The sequence below is a fragment of the Dipteris shenzhenensis genome, chromosome 25 (assembly GCF_047967505.1).
Source record: "Dipteris shenzhenensis isolate YYH24624 ecotype China chromosome 25, Dip_SZ_1.0, whole genome shotgun sequence".
In the NCBI taxonomy this organism is placed as follows: domain Eukaryota; kingdom Viridiplantae; phylum Streptophyta; class Polypodiopsida; order Gleicheniales; family Dipteridaceae; genus Dipteris; species Dipteris shenzhenensis.
In genome coordinates this window covers 46,883,396-46,899,584 of record NC_141620.1, presented here as the reverse complement: position 1 = coordinate 46,899,584, position 16,189 = coordinate 46,883,396, and positions in this window count along the sequence as shown.

The following is a 16,189-nucleotide window of genomic DNA, read 5'->3' as shown; positions in this document are numbered from 1 at the left end:
CCCTTGCTTAAGCTTGAATGAGCCTCTTGATTTTGGGGGTATAATGGTCAAAAATGGCTTAACACGCCCAAAATCAAGAGGCTCGTTCAAGCTTAAGCAAGGGCTTTGCAGGTCTTGTTTTTGGGTGGCAAAAGCACGAAAAATGACAGCGCATTAAGGTGTTGCCATTCTTATGCTTCCCCCCTCCAAAAACAAGACCCCCAAGCTATTCATTAGAGACACCAAAATGAGGAGAAGGATGATGTGAGGAGTAGAGGAGCTGGCCAATGAGGGGAGGGACAGCCTTGGAATTGCCAGCAACAAGCATGATGCAAGGAGGTGAGAAGGCAAAGAAGCAAGGAGGTGAGGAGGTGAGGAAGCAAGGAGGCGAGGAGGCAAGAGGCAGTCTTGAAGGGCAACAAGAGGGTGGAGGTGGCCGAAAGAGTAAGCAAGAAAGGGAGGGATGGAGATTGCTTGTAGGAAACTCTTGGATTAATGCTACAAATGCCATTTTTTTGTGTGTATTTTGCAGCATGAAATGTTTATGGCATTTTTCTTTTAAAAAATACAAAATTGTTGTGATTAATTGCGCTACAAACAACTCAAGCTGTAAAGCACCATGGATTAGTACAACAATATACATCACAAATGGATGCATACACTCATATACATCACCGATGGATGCATACACTTATACTCACATCAATTTCCAATATTGTATTAGATGGACCCTTAGCATATATGTGTGCATAGAAGACCATTTCCTACATTGATCCCTGATTTCATAGTTAAATTATTCCCTTTCTCACATTCTAACATGTGAAGATTTAATGTACATGCATTATGGGCACATTATATTGCAGTTTATGACTAACTTTTTTTATGAATGCATGATACTTGTATATGGTCAAGGAAGGTATATTATCATTTTTGAATGACAACATTACTCTATGCTCCATTTTATCCTATATTAGAAACTATGATCACTAGATATTACATAAATGTATTGCTCCATTATATCCTATACTAAAAACTATTTTGACCCAAATACATAATGCCAATTGAGGTTAGTACTGATGACAAGTGATGAAAACAATCTAATGGTATGAATGAGATCTTGTAAATTTTGGATATATAATATGGGTACTATGTTGATTGAGCTATTTTTCTAAGGGAATATTTTCAACTTAATTACTAAATACATACTTACAAAAGTGACCTGATTCCCATCTATATGTATAATCAAGTTTTACTTTGTGTTAAAAAAAAAGCTTTTGCATAAGGTTAAAATTTGAATAGTATTTATATTTGTTTAAGACTACCCATTGAGCTGGCTCCTATCCTTATATTGAACATGATAATGTTCATAAAGATTTTATGAATACAAATAGATAGCATTGGCTCTCTTTTTAGTGGTTGGGAATGAACCCTAAAAGTACCCTAAAATGACTATGTATTCCCTTATTTGTAGCATGGAAGTGATCATGGTAGAGTGGCATAATCCCTATTTTGCTTTTTTCATAGGTTCTTTTGCTACTCATGGTTGGCGGATACACCACGGCATAGATCCGAATAGATATTTGGTTTTTTGCTTCAACTTGATTGACTAGACTTTCCTTGATGATTGTTTGATTGTGCATGATGAGTAGTCACTGGCTTAACTGATGCATTAAGTGAAATGTTTTCCTTAAAGTTTTTCATACTACAAGATACGAGTTTGCTTATACGGGTGGAAATAAAAGCTCGTTAATGCCTGGTGCATATTTTTCGTTAGATGCAGTAGGATACTAGTTACCGAGTGTCTTTGCCAATTATTTCACTTGAATCATGCTCCTCTTATGCTTGAGTTTGTGGTCACGTATTGACTTTAACATAATAGTCTATAGGATACTGGATGAGCACTCAACATAGTGGTTAGATGCATTCATTTCTAGTTCCGATAGAACTATCATTCAGACATTGGTCATAATAGAAATATGGAGGGCTAAAATCCTTTTTTGGCTCCCTAAGTTTTTTAAAGCATGGTATTGTCCAGATTACATAGGTATTTTCACTAAGCAAAATTAATCCTTATGATGAAAATGTATTTTTTTTCTTTTGACATAGTTAGTTTTGTTTCCATGTTTTTGGATCGAATGTATGGATGATCTTCTGCAAGCATAAAAGACATGATATGTATATGTAGCACATGATCATGTTTACATATTTTCAGTCATATATTCTACATTGTGATCTATCGTTATCTTGCTGTGTGGATGTTCAATCTGAGTAGTGTTTGCTTTTTTTATCGCAAATTTTATGTATTGTTGTGTCTCTACCTCTCCACAACGACTCAAATTGATAGTATGGGGATGAAAGAGAAGTTAATTGTGAGTTTCAGGCATGCCTTCATTGTTGGAATATGTTTAATTTGCTTATGATCACATCAATTGTTCCAATGATATTGAGAGGAATAAGATGCTGGATGAGGTTCTCGCTCGCTTGAAACCTATTTAATCTTGCTCGCTTATTTGGGGCTGCTCGCTTTTCTTCGCTCGCTTTTTGGTAATCCTCCCTTTGCCTCTACCTCTGCCAGCATTTGAGTAGAAGACAATTTCTTTTGAAGTTCCTGCTGAAGAAGATGCACCCCCATTTCTCTGCTCTTCAGAAATTAGAAGAGCAATCAACTCCTCAAAATCAGGAAAGTTTTCACGGACGGCAATGGATGTCCGGAACTGTGCATAATCCTTTCCTAGACCATTCAAGGTCACAGAAACCAAATCGTCATCATCCACTAGCGACCCAATGGAAGCAAGTGCATCTGCAATTTTCTTCACTTTCATGTGGTAGTCATTTATGCTCAAATTTTCTCTCTGCACATTGTGCAACTCCTGTTTGAGTTGCATTTTCCTGGCTTGCGTATTTGTGCTATATACATTTTTGCCAAAGTATCCCATGCCTCCTTTGGCGTATTTGCATCCTGAATATGCACAATCATGGAGTCCGAAATACTGATAGACAGCCAGTACATAACTTTCCTGGCTCTCTCATGCCATCCTTTGAATGCCTGCATTTCCTGTTGACTAGGAACATTAGGAAGAACAGGTTCTTCTTCATTTCCTGTAATGAATTCCCAATAGCCTTTTCCCATCAAGAAATTTGTCATTCTAAACTTCCATGCCTGGAAGTTGTTCTTGTCAAGCTTTTCAGTGACAATCTGTGAAAGAGAATCAGATGCCATTACAGAACACTGCAAAATATTCTGTCACTGCAAAAAACACAGCTTTTTGCCTCACACGGGCAGATCTGCAAAACTGACGAAAGTGGTATTTCACCACACAGTCACTTCCTAGTGACGATTTTGCATCAATAGGCAACAGGCATGAATCTGTAACTCCCAATATCTCTGCACATAGGCATACGATGCAATTTCTGCGGCACCTTTCCACCGACTAGTCGCGCAGTGGTCGCACAGCCAAAAACAGGGCCTTTTTCTGAGTGCCTGCGAAGAACTTCCGCCTTCAAAACGGGCCCCGAAACGGCCTCGAATCAGAAAAATAAAGTCACTGAGGGCTTTGCTACCTGTAGAGATTTGCTCCCAAACAGTGCACTCCTGCACTTCTGGCTGTGCTACCTGTAGAGATTTGCTCCCAAACTCGAAATAGGAAAGCAACACTGGTCCTCTTACCAGGACACCACGAACTTGGCTTGCTTTCTTGAGCTCCTTACCACGAACAAGGCTCTGATACCATGTGAAGATTGTGGGAGAGAGGGAAGGAGTCTCACTTGAGGCTTTCTCACATGCACAATGGGGGAATACACACGAAGGTGGAGGCTGAAAACAGTTTTCCTCTTCTTAGTTGTGAAAACCAAAAGAACTCTAGTACAAAGAAATAGAAGAACCCTATATGTGGGTCTCAAACCAAACTCAACTAACTAAGGTGGCATACTAACTGAGCCACAAACTAGAGTAGATAAGGATAGCTGTCATCCAGCTATTATTCGTGGGCGGTGTACCAACCGCATCTCCAGCTAACAGGTCGGTGACATAAATGCACAACAGTCACCCTGGCATATCGCTAGTGGAGCTCGATATCTCAACAGGACCAATATGATAGCCAATAAAAGATGGAGTATCTAAAAAAAAGATGGTGTTAGCGTACAATATTTATTTCCATTCAATATAGCACACAATAGTAACAAACCCTTACTGGCTCATGCCATGTGGAGGAGGAATCATGGTGGAAAGGTCCAAAATTTGCTTCCAATCTCCTACAATGAGTGGCTGTGGAGGGACTTCATTCCAAGGGGTGACATATCTAGGATGATCAGGTGGGAGAAATCAATGGTGATTCTCATAGATGACCTTCTTCAGGTCCTCTGTCTTTGAAGCAACTAGCAAAGGACCACAAACAAGACATGCATGATAACACAATGTAGTGAGACCTAAACAATAGACATAATTGTGTAAGCAAGGTAGGTTCTCAATGCCACATCAATTTCCTACTCATAGTTAAAAGTTCAAAGCTTACTTGAACACTCGCCATAGCTTGGGAAGTCATGCATCGTCCACATCAACACTGCTTTGTAGATGAAATCTCATAATAAGGGAGGCCTACTCATGTCATGCACCTCGATACCTCTCCAAAGTATCTCCATATCATCAATCAAAGGCTCCAAATAAACATCCACATTTTTGACTTTATGTTTCCCTGGAATTAGAAGGGATAACATAACATGTCCTTTCATAATCACCATAGAGGGTGGAAGATGATTTTCGCCAATATCACTAGCCATACACTGTTGGAGGTGCTTTTGATCCCGAATGGGTTCACACCATCCATACCCAATCCAAGTCTAAATTTCTTGGGTTCTTTCTTGAAGCTTGGCCACGTGTCTTCAATATGCTTCCATGTAGGAGTGCCTGCGGGAGATCTCCACTTGCCATCAGTTAATCGATGGGAGGAATGCCATGACATAAGATCTGCAATTGATTTGCACTTGAACATATGTTGGATGCAAGGAATTATGGGAAAATGTTGCATAACCTTACAAGGCACATTCAAAGTTTTGAGAATCTGCTCTATATCTTGCCTTGCCACAAGTAAGACACTCTCGAGCCTCATTATGTGCTCCACAAAATAGAACACAATCATTGATGCATGCATGGATGCACTTGTAATCCAACCCTTAAAGAGATGTTACATAGTGCCTTGCCATATCTCTTGAGGTCGGTAATTTATTCTCCCTTGGAAGCATGTTAGACAATGGCCTGCACATGAAGACCATAAATGAGAAAAAGTATTCCAGTTGATCCATTATCATAATTCACCATGTTTGCAAAATAGAAAGATTACTTGAGTAATGCATTAAAAATTTCATTGCTCCATCCTGGTCTGCAAGTTTAGCAACTCAAGGGAGGCACGTAGAATAGAGAATGTGCACCCCTCAAATATTGGTGTCGATGCTTCAGTAAAAGTATGGTCTTGCTCCATGCCTCGAGGGGTTCACCTCAAAAAAATTTAGTGTACCATGTGCATTCAAAAGGAGTGGTATTTTAATTAAACTTTTGGAAATATTTAATAGTTTTACAATAACAAAAGGGCTACTTTTATTCAAATTTAGAAAAAATTCAAATAATTTATAAGTAAAGAGGGGTTGTTTTATTGGTTAGATAATTTTATTCGAGGGATTTTTTTAATATCCCTTGAATGCACATGATACATAGGGTTCTTAGCACTTCACCCCCGAGCTCCATGCTATCATCCCTATGTGAGGAATCATGGGCAAATAAATCCCGCATCATATCATTGAACACCTCCTCCATGGCCTCATGAGGTAATGGTGGAGGGCTACTATCACCATCACTCCATGCATCCATAACAGTCCCCCCTAAAGGTCCCACCTCATATCATCAACACTTCACCTCCTCACACAATGAGCATAGGGCAACTTATGCGGGTGTGGCACTACATCCTGTATCAAATTAGAAAAGAAGCATATATCAAACACTTGAACACCCATAGGTATCTCAATCAACCTCAATGCTTTAACACTTATTACCATGGATATGGTCACATCCCATTCTCTGTACTTTGAGATGTGACTGAGCACATGCCAAATTCATTGTATGCTTGTGAAGAGGCAACTGTGCCTGGTTGGCACTCTACCATGTGGCAGTGCTGACTAGGCAACTGAGATGGACATGCTAACTGGGCAACTTACATGGCAAGATGATGTGGCTGAGGTGGAGATGTTGATGAGGTTGAGGTGCCAAATGTTGAATAAGCTGCCACGTGGTGGCTTGGTGACCTAAAACATAGTTTGGATATCCAACCATGGTTGCACTCAACCACCTTATCTAGAAGGCTACTGATCCAAGGTTCACTCAACCCGGGTTAGTTAGACTAGGGTTATTAGGTTGCCACATGGCAATTTCTAGGCCACCATTGGAGAGATGAGGCTAGACGCTTGATATAATCCTGAGATTCTATTGGAATCTCCGAGATTCTATGCGTGGGATTCCGTGGGCATTGCCGATGGAGGAGCACTTTGTTGTAGAAGGTGTATATAGAGGTGGTTGCTCGCTAAGCAGGGCCTTCAATATCTAGAATGGAAGGGGTGCCTTTGGAGCTATGGTTATTGCAGCTTGCTCGGGCGCATGCTGCAGGCTAAGCACTATGGAGGCTTTGGAGGTCAGCCACACCGTGAGCACTGCTACAGAGGTTGGTGCTATTGAGGCACTCGTTTGTAGGTTGCATGCACCCATGGTAGAATATGTAGAGCTTGTGTTAAAGACGGTCATGGAAGCTATGTAGTGGGATGCTCCACTTGTAGAGCCTCGAGTAAAGCTCGTGGTTTGTTCGGTGACACTGACAAAGCCAGTCATTGGCTGGAGTGCTGGAGGTGAGCCATCCATGAGGCTACTTTTCATTGTCATGGAGGTCGGCTGGCATGGCATTGAGATCAGTCATTGGACTCTGATCGGTCTGCTACTGAGTGCTTGTCTTTGTTGTCGATGACAAGGTGTAGAAGGCCATTTGGAGATCTCATGGAGGTTGGGGATCTAGTGGAAGAAGCTAGAGATGGACATGCCATTGCTTAGATTGTGGATCCATTTTGCCAATAGTGTTGAGGATGTTGGAGCCGATTTTAGTTGCCTTAGCAGGAGAGATAGTTGGCTAGAGCCGATCATTGCTTGTTGTTGGAAGCAGAAGATGTGCTGAGATCTCAGCTCATTGGCTGAATGTGCATATGGAGGCTGGATCTTGAAGCGCTAATGCTTGAAGCTGTTGTAGAGGCCTATGAGCCATTAGTGCCATCAAAGTCGCTGAGCACCCTTGCATGTGGGCTTGTGTTGGGCAGAAGATCTATTGTCAGCCACACATGTGCTTAGGAGTCGAGCCCTGTGTTCCCAAGTTGACACCAAGACAGTGTATTGCCTCTCCAGCGAGCATGTACAATATGCAGAAAGAGCACATCTCAAGCTTGGTGCATGTTTGTGCCACTTGTTTTGTGGCAAATCCCATAAAATGAACAATAGAGAAGCTTTCTAGGTAGCTGCTGTAACGAGGAAGTGTAGATGATGGAGAGTTGTGGTGGCTATGCCTTCAGATGGCCGTCGAGAACGAGCTGTTTTGGTCAAAATAGCCCTAGCTAGTTGTAGAGTCCAGGCCGCCTCTTACTGTGTGCCTTTGTTTGTGCATGGCCTTGTTGTTGAAGCTGCCAGGCAGGCTGATGGAGATCTCTCTCACATACCTCCAATCAAACTATGGAGAATTTTTCTCATAGCAGAGAGCTCTCAAACCTTTCAACTCTCATGAAATGAACCTGAATCTCTCAAGAATGGACATCATCACTCAGTAGAGGATATCTTGAGCTGCAAGAAGTGGAATCTTGAGCTTTCTGTCTCAAATGCAGATGAGAATGAGCTCTACGATGAGAGCTAGATATTGAATGGAAATGCTCAAGGAGAGGGCTTGTGCCTTGACTGAGCAAGGGCATGCGTGTGTTGATGGAACAAGGGATTTCACTCTCTCTGACAGAAATCTCTCACAGAGGATGCCTTGCAAGGAGGGCTTGACACTCATGAAGGGAGTGGGAGCATCATCGGCTCTGATACCATGATAGCGGAAGTGAGAGAGGGAGAGAGAGAGTAGTGCACATGATACAGCTACTTGTACACTAATTGTATTGAAAATGAACATGAAGATATACATGTGAACCCCTTAGGGTTAGAGTCAGAGCTTGCCCCTATGCCCTATGTGGATAGTGCAATTTACACTATCTTCAACACCCCCTCTTAAATTGCATTGGGTAAGTAGAGGGTGCATGTACAAGACCTGTTTGTGGATTTTTTTTGGTTCATATGATAGCATCCAAAACTAAAAAGAAAACTAAAAAGAAATCAGAGTAGTTTGTACGTATGTGATATTAGCTGAAAAAGAAATCAGGACTAGAGGCTAGAGGCTAAGCATGGTGACGTTCGAGGGCCATAGAGGAAAGAAGAATGTGAGGGTGAAACATTATCATGGGAGGGGAAAAGGAATTAGAAGGGGAGGGAATGAAGAGGGAGACTATGACACAAGGGGAAAGGGAGAGGGGGATGAGAAGGGTGTACATGATGGGAGGAGGAATGTAAAGATGGAGACATAAAGGGAAAGGACCATGCTTTATTTTGAAAGGAAGGGAAGGGAGAAATCAAAGTACTTGCTAGGTGGCTTTACAAGAATGAGCGTGTCTCATCAAGGAATAGCCCCCTCCTTTTATAGCCAAGAGAGAGGGTCTCTCCCAATAAATGCATCCTCCCACATGCATGGTGTGTGTGGAAGAGTCTCCCATGTGGGCTAGGTAGTTACGCACTCTCAATTGTGTGTGATAACGCCTGGCCACATTTTTCCACATATATCAACTCCCATATCCCAAGTCTATGATACTCCCTTGGTCTCTTCCTAATTTTATAATACGTTCAAACATCTAGGAGGACAAGTGGAGGGTTGTTGGCACAAGGAATCTTGCCACCTCATCCTAGTTTCCCCTCAGGGGGGTCACTATGTATGAACCCTCTATATCACATGCGTTCGAGGCCTATTTATAAAATCCCTTATCTGTAAATTTTTCCTTAATAAAACGTACCCTTTTTTTATACAAATCTGTAAATTTTTTATATTTCATTTTAAATGCTCCCTTATGTATATTAATTTTTGAGAAATTTAGGAATTAAAAATATCCTTCTGTTGAACTCACATGATAGGGTTACATATGATGAGTGACCCCCCTTAGACTTTCCCCATTATTTAACTTGCATCCTTGGACTATCTATACCTCCCCCACATGGGCCTATCCTATATGAAGGGAATAACCCAATATAATATCCATCTCCACCTATTTTATATTACTTCTCCCACAGACTTTGAGCCATATCTCACTAAATGCAGCCTAGGTGGAAGGGTGGCACATGGTCATGCCCTGCCACCTCAACCCTTGGCCCTATGCACACCATATTTTATTATACTATTGCCACACATACAAACACACACACATATTAATGCCTTTTTCCTTAGACAAATTTATCCATAACAGTTCCCCCCCCCCCAGGCAGGGAATGCACAGCATTTCCATGCTTGGGTCCATCACGCATAAAGAAGGGCTTGAGATAACGCTTGTTGATCACCTTCCCGCCATATGGCTCATGCAGCTCCTGAACTTGTACAGACCCATTGCTACGTTCCTTGATGACTTTGTATGGACCGGTCCATAGTGGCAGAAACTTCTTATCCATTTGGTGGTCCAATCTGTTATCAAAGCATAGCACAACATCCCCCTCAGCAAAGTGTCTTTCCCATCCCTTGTGAATCTTAGCATCCAAGCAAGCCTTTTGTCGATTCTTTTGAATCTCTATTTGATGTAGGGCAAGGCATCGGGTTTCATCTAGCTTCTCAAGTTGCACCAACCGGGCCTCTACAAGTTCATCTTCTATCATCCTCTATTCTTGTGCCAATCTAGACGTGGAATCTCTATCTCTAGTGGTAAAACGGCCTCAGTATCATATAGCAACTCAAAAGGAGTGTGACCTGTAGATGTTTTATGAGTGATGTTGTAAGCCCATATGGCTTTTGTGACCTTCTGATCCCACTGGCTCTTGTTCCCTATGGCCATTTTTCCCATGGTTTTACAAAGGAGGCCATTGGTCCGCTCCGTTTGTCCCATGGATGCTGGATAATAGATGCTAGAAGTGCGATGATCAATACCCATGCAATCCATGAGTAACTCGATTGCTTCATTTAAGAATGGACTCCCATGGTCGGAGACTATTTCCATGGGTGTCCCAAATCTTGTGCAGATACGTTCAAATATGAAATTTGAAACTGCCTTACCATTTGCAGCAGGGAGGGCGATAGCTTCAACCCACTTAGTGACATACTGAGTGGCTACCAAAAGATACTTCTTTTTGCGGGCAGTCATGGGCAAGGGCCCGACAAAATCTATTCCCCACTTCTAAAAGGAATGGATGGACATTAGTGGGTGATGTTGCCTAGGATGCAAATCCTTCCTACCAAAGAATTGGCATGGTTCACAGGTTTTGCAATACAAAGTGACATCCTTGAACAAGGTCAGCCAATAGTATCCAGCATGTAAAATCTTCTTAGCTGTATAGTCACTGGCATAGTGGCCTCCACAAAATCCATCATGATAATGCTTAAATAGCTTAGGTACTTCATCTGCATCAATGGCGCGTCTTAGTATCCCATCCATGCCTTGACGGTACAACACCCCATCAAAGAGGGTGTAGCGCCTACTATCTCTACGGATCTTCTTTCTCTCATAGCTAGTACTTTCTAGAGGAAAGGAGAAGGCAGTCAGAAACCTATAGATACCGCCATACCATGGATCCCTCACTTCTATGGCTACTATAAGGGTTACATCGAGGCACTCCTCTAAATCAATCAAAGCATTCTTCAAGTTGGAACAACCCCCTTTTACAATTTTGAAAGAAAAATCATATTCTTGTAGAACTGCCAACCATTTGGCCAACTGGCCCATGGGATTTGGTGATTGAAGAACCTGCTTTGCAAGACCATTGCTAGAGATTATAATGAAGGACTTTCCAACCACATAATGTTTAAATTTCTCAATGCAGAAAACCAAAGGCAAGGCATGCTTGTTAGCCTCTAAGTAGCACCGTTCGGTATCGAGCAATTGTCGAGAAGCAAACCGAAGGGGATGCATGGACCGATCCTCCCCTTGCTAGAGCAGGATACCTGCCAGAGTGTGCTCACCAAACCTAGGATTTGATATAGAAAGTCTTTGACCCCAATCTGGATTGTGTAGAATGGGTTCTGAAGCTAAAGCATTCTTGATTTGTGCAAACCCATGATCACAATCCTCATCCCAAGAGAAATCAACCCCATCTTTTAGTAGCATAGTCATGGGTCGTGTCAAAGCAGCATATTGATCAATGAAGCGGCGATAGTATCCTACTAGATTGACAAATGAGCATACCTAACGTTTGGTTGTCGGTGGGGAGAGCTTGAGGATGGCTTCTACCTTCTTCGGGTCAGGCTTGACACCCTCGGATGAGACAATATGTCCTAGTAACCTCCCTTGAGTGGCTCCAATGGTGTATTTCTCTGAGTTGAGAGTGCCATTCACATCATTGACCCTTTGGAAGGCCAACCTAACCTTCATGACGTGCTCCTTTCATGATGAGAATAAACAAAAATCATCTAAAAACACCTCCAAGAAATCCCACAAATAAGGAGCAAACACCATCTGCATAAATCTTTGAAAGGTAGTAGGAGCATTGGTGAGGCCAAAGGCGTTACTTTGAATGCAAATGTCCCCCACCAGGGTGTGGCAAATGTGGTTTTAAGCACATCTTCTTCGGCAATTCTGATTTGATAAAACCCAGAGTAACCATCATAGAAAGTATACATCTCATGACCACTTACCTTCTCAAGAATAAGGTCTTGAAAGGGAAGAGGATGATGGTCCCTCTTGGTGGCTGCATTGAGATTCTTATAGTCGATGCAGACCCGCCACTTGTTGTTTTTCTTGGGGTGACTACCACTGGTGAAACCCATTCAGTATTGTGAACCGGAACAATAAACCCAGCTTCTACAAGCTTCTGTAACTCCGAGCGCAAAGCATCGGTCTATAGGGGCCCCAATCTCTGATACTTCTAAGCCACAGGCTTTGCATCAGGCTTCAGCTCTATCTTGTGCTCTATGGCAGTCACATGGCGAAGGTGGTGGTAGCTAGTTGCAAAGAGGCCAGGGAAATCTTTGAACATTTCTAGGAACTCGTCTTTCTCACTTGGAGTGAGGTCTGGGGAAAGCATAGATTCAAGCTGTTGAGGACTAGCTGTTACCTTTTCTATAGGTCACAGGGTCGGAGACACCCCCATCATGTAAATTTCCTCCTCTGAGAACTCCTCCCCCCCATCTGATTCTTCCATTGATTCAAACACCGAGGATGAGAGAGTATCACTGTCTTGCTCCTCTTCTTCTTCTGGTTCTGTGGCACTTGGTTGCACTGGGATCTTCTCCTTAGAAGCACCAAAAGACATGTGTCCTGTCTTCCAATAGCTGACTGCATCACTCTTTCTCAACCATGGTCTCTCGAGTATGGCTGGGTAACTCCTACCTGTATCTTCAATGTCCACTACATAGAAATTTATGGTGGTGGTCAACCCATTGACAGTGATGGGCAAATCCTCAATGACCCCCAGGGTGGCCTCAAGTTGCTTGATGCGATGCTCTTGTGCCTTTTGTAGCCCAAAAATGAGTGCCGAGTACTCAACTTGGTTGCATGTACTTGCAGGTGCAGACTTGCTATAACAATACTCCTCACCACCCAGTTAAGTGAGCTTCACACCCACACCAACAGCCTTGGTCGAAGGTTTGTAAGCTCCATCAAATTGAAGGATCCAAGATGTCATCACACCAAGACTAAAATCCGGACATCCCAAGTTTCTCGGTAGTCCAAGATCGGTAGAAGGAGAGGGTGGGAAGAATTCAATACTTGAGCCAAACGTTCAGCACCAAATAAACTGGCAATCCTTTGTTGATAGTTTATCTTTAGACCAAAAAGAATTACAACTTGAAGCTCAAAATGAGGCAGAAAGGGTTGATTAGGTACAAATGGATTCCTTGGTTGAAACATTACCAACCATAGCCAAGGCCCAGAAACCTTTGTAGTGAGATTGAGAATAAACCATTCAAGATGAGCTTATCCATAGGAATTAATAAGCAGATGTGCCAAATCTCCCCCCAAGCTTAGGGAGCATCCCACCCTTCGAAGAAGGACACCCTTTTAATTACCTCCGAAGTAGCAAGTAGCTCGATCACTGTACAATGAGTAGAATTGAAATCAAAGTTCTCCCAGCGTATCAGTAGTTCTTCACCTTGAATCATCCACGGTGTATCATCCCACGCGTCATCTCCTTGAGCAATGCAATGTACAATCAGTTGTTGCAAATCGACATAAAGATCAAGAAAGAGATCTTGCCCATTGGTAGCCATAAGGCGCGGAGGACCAGGCACCAAATCCTTGAACTCATCGAGAAGTGACATAAATATCCACCCTCTTCGTGTGGTGTGCATCCATGAAGTGAACTTGAAAAAGTTTAGAATCTGCGATCTGGTAGGAGATATGAGTAGAGCACATGAAGTTAAGTACTTTTTCTTTTTATAGCATGTGAAAACTCCCTATGGTTAGAGAGTTACAATTTCTGAGATTTCAATATATAAGCAAGAATCATTACATTTTCATCACTTCTTATCTACTGGCCCAATGGTAAGTCTCCCTTTTGTGAAGGGGGAGGTCTTGGGTTCAAATCCCACTCTTTAATAAAAAGAGGGGAGAGGAGAAAGAAAAGAGAAAGAGAAAGAGAAAGAGAAGAAGAAGAGAAGAGAGGGGGGTGTGAGATCTGTTATAGTTTTGTAGAAACCCAGAAAAACAGTCCGTGACTAGAAGATGCAGGAGCCCAAAAAAACAACGCGATCTATCTGCGATGCATGCGTGTGTACACAGTGGATGCGCGAATGCACGCATAGGAGCACAGATGTTGCAGTTCTGTAGTTGCGATCGGTACGAGCAGAAGATTCACCAGCTAGAATACATGTGGGAATTGCAAGTAGAAAGCAGGCTGATTAGAAGCATAGAAGCAGGGCAGTTTTGCAACTGTAGAGATAGGGAAGGCACGCAGTTTGGAGGCGCAAAAGAAGAGAACTACACACGGAAGAGGCCGCAGTGCCACACCCAGTCATAGGAGTAACAGATTTTATACCACTAGCTGTGGAGATTTTGATCCCAGTAGCCACACCATTTCTATTAGCCGAAAAAGAAATCAGGACCAGAGGCTAGAGGCTAAGGATGGCGACGCTCGAGGGCCATAGAGGAAAGGAGAACGTGAGGGCGAAACGTTATCATGGGAGGGGAAAAGGAATTAGAAGGGGAGGGAATGAAGAGGGAGACTATGACACAAGGGGAAAGGGAGAGGGGGAAGAGAAGCGTGTACATGATGGGAGGAGGAATGTAAAGATGGAGATATCAAGGGAAGAGGACCATGCTTTATTTTGAAAGGAAGGGAAGGGAGAAATCAAAGTACTAGCTAGGTGGCTTTACAAGAATGAGCATGTCTCATCAAGGAATAGCCCCCTCCTTTTATAGCCAAGAGAGAGGGTCTCTCCCAATAAATGTATCCTCCCACATGCATGGTGTGTGTGGAAGAGTCTCCCATGTGGGCTAGGCAGTTACGCACTCTCAATTGTGTGCGATAACGCTTGGCCATATTTTTCCACATATATCAACTCCCATATCCCAAGTCTATGATACTCCCTTGGTCTCTTCCCAATTTTATAATACATTCAAACATCTAGGAGGACAAGTGGAGGGTTGTCACAAGGAATCTTGCCACCTCATCCTACTTTTCCCATTATTTAACTTGCATTCTTGGACTATCTATACCTCCCCCACATGGGCCTATGCTATATGGAGGGAATAGCCCAATATAATATCCATCTCCACCTATTTTATATTACTTCTCCCATGGACTTTGAGCCATATCTCACTAAATGCAGCTAGGTGGAAGGGTGGCACATGGTCATGCCCTGCCACCTCAACCTTAGGCCTTATGCACACCATATTTTATTATACTATTGCCACATATAGAAACATACACACATATTAATGCCTTTTTCCTTAGACAAATTTATCCATAATAGTCAGCACATTGACTATGTAGTGAAAGCATGTACAATGAGTACAACTTATGATCCTATACATAATGTGGATTTTATGTTTCATATGCATAACTCTTTTATGCATATGCATATGCATAACTCTTTAAAGATTTATGAATATGCATATGCATATGTATAGGGGTAGAGCATGATTTTTTATTCTCTTTTCTTCTTTCTCTTATTACTTCTCTTTTCTTTTCTTTTCTTCTCTGGTCTTCGTTCTTTCTTTCTTCTCTTCTCTTCTCTGCTCTTCTTTCTCCTATTACTCTAATTCTCTTCTCTTTTCTCTTTTCTCTTTTCTTATCTGCTCTTCTTATCTCACTATAAGGCATAGGCCATTTTCCGACGAAAATACCGATGATTTTTACATTTAAAAAAAATTTTTCATAGGTGCAAACGTTGCTATAAGAGTTGCTAAAAGCATCGAAAAAGAACTGTCGCTATATAGCGACGATGACAAACGTAGCTATATAGCGACACTGTTAATCGTCGCTATATAGCGACACTGGTAAACGTTGCTATATAGCGACGATTAATAGAACAAAAAAAAAAGGGTTAGTGGGGCTAAACAGGGCTTGCTATGGCCCTGTTTAGCCCCACTAATCCTTTTTTTTTTGGTAATTACAAAACAAATTAGCTTTTTATAACAAAATTTCCCTTGCGAAAAGGGTGATACAAAATCGCTCTTGTGAAATGATGAGCAACAAAAGCATATACATGTCAGACATATACAACATTGTTTGTAACAAAATTACCCTTTCGAAAGGGTGATACAAAATTGCTCAAATGAGCAGATATACAAAATGACATACAGGGCAAAGAAAATGCTACTACCACTACTACCACTACTAATCATCTGAATCCAAATCATCCTCGTCTTGTTGGCCTGTTCCTTGGTCCTCGTCAGCTGCGTCTTCTCCCTCATCCTGATCACGTGCATCTGATCCTTGGCCTTGTTGATCGCTCGTCTCCGATGATGGGATGCT